At 35.1% G+C, this 1,608-nt stretch overlaps 1 pseudogene; it reads left to right on the top strand.

Moving 5' to 3' along the window:
* The first annotated feature begins 481 nt into the window (after nt 1–481).
* On the top strand, nt 482–826 carry LOC100297121 (up-regulated during skeletal muscle growth protein 5 pseudogene; annotated as a pseudogene).
* Nucleotides 827–1,608: the final 782 nt, after the last annotated feature.

The raw sequence follows: 1,608 nt of genomic DNA, 5'->3' as shown, positions 1-1,608 counted from the left end.
GGTCCCCTTGCTGTTTTAAATCTACATGACTAAGGCTGTTTACTGCAAGCATTGGGATTCCCAGTACTTGGGCTTCTTTCTTATGATGAAGGAATATTGTGCCCAAAGCAGGCAAGTCAGAACTGTTTGAAAGCCATGCTCCCCTAAGCAATTCTCAAGTAATGATAAATGCAGCATTGGTAGAAAAACATCCCACTTCCCTGCTTCTCTGTTGACCCCAAAGTAGTACCATAAGTCACTCTTCTTACAACAGCTGTATATACTCTATGGTCTTTTATAAGTTTTATCCAAATGCAAGAATATTTTTCCATAGTATAGTATAATTATGATATTATATATTTTATTGCCACTTTATTGTTTAAAATTATTTTCATATTAATTATTTATTTTAATCCTCACAATAACCTTGTGATATGTTTCACTTATCCTAAGCCCTACATTTAAAAAATACATTTCCAAGGTGGTGTCTTCCGGCGGGGTCGAGGGGCAGCAGCGTACGGTGAAGGACACAGGCCATGGAGTTTGAACCCCTTGAAAGATTGAAATCATGGCAGGTCCAGAAGCTGATGCCCAGTTCCATTTCACTGGTATCAAAAAATATTTCAACTCTTACACTCTCACAGGGAGAATGAATTGTGTGCTGGCCACATACGGAAGTATTGCTTTGATAGTCTTATACTTCAAGTTAAGGTCTAAAAAAACTCCAGCTGTGAAAGCAACATAAACAGATTCTGAGCTGTACATTATCTGTTAAGTTCCCATGCCTGAAGAAGCTAATGTCAACTCATCATGTGATACTCAATTTGTACAATAAATTATGAACCTGGAAAAAAAAATAAAAAATAAAAAATACATTTCTAAAACTTTCATACATATTACTTTAATATTCAGATAATATTCCACCAAACATATTCCAAAATTGACCTAACCACTTACCCAATTTAATGATAACTCCAGATTCCTATCCAAAAGATTGAATGACAGCTGATAAGGTTTTAGGTTTACAGCATTTATACAAAGTCTTATTTTATAACACCTGGTTGTTTTCCAATTTAATTGGTGAATCAAAATCCTATCTTCCTTCTGGAATGTTCCTTCCTTGTATTCCCTCCTAGACACTAATTTATTTGAAGACCCTTCTAACATTAACCTAATTTTTAATTTTAACATTGCTATAGTACCTTAAATTATTTTAGTGTGAATAATATGATAATATTGTGGCGGTACAGGGAAATCCAATAATTTCTCTCTCAGTGTTATCTCTCCCACTCCAGCCCCAAGGAATCCACAGGGTGCTGTATGCATCTAATTCTCTTTCTTTGAAGAATATTATTCTTTGTAGTCTAAGTTTCTGGTTCTCTTTCTATTTCTTATGCCTTATTTATGATATAAATCCAGAGATATTGTAACTCCAGAGAGCCCAGATTAAATTTCCACCTCAATAACCTGAATTTAGTCCAGTTCTTTTCTTTAACTGGCTCTTAAATTACCACAGTTATTGATTGCCCTCTCCCTGCCATCCCATTTTCCTACCTTCTACATGCAGAGCAAATCACTCTCCAGTTCTGGTTGTCAACACAGAGTATATAAAGTGTTAATTGTATCTCC

This window comes from Bos taurus, chromosome 16, assembly GCF_002263795.3.
Source record: "Bos taurus isolate L1 Dominette 01449 registration number 42190680 breed Hereford chromosome 16, ARS-UCD2.0, whole genome shotgun sequence".
NCBI classification, from domain to species: domain Eukaryota; kingdom Metazoa; phylum Chordata; class Mammalia; order Artiodactyla; family Bovidae; genus Bos; species Bos taurus.
This window is presented reverse-complemented; position numbering and strand designations above follow the sequence as displayed.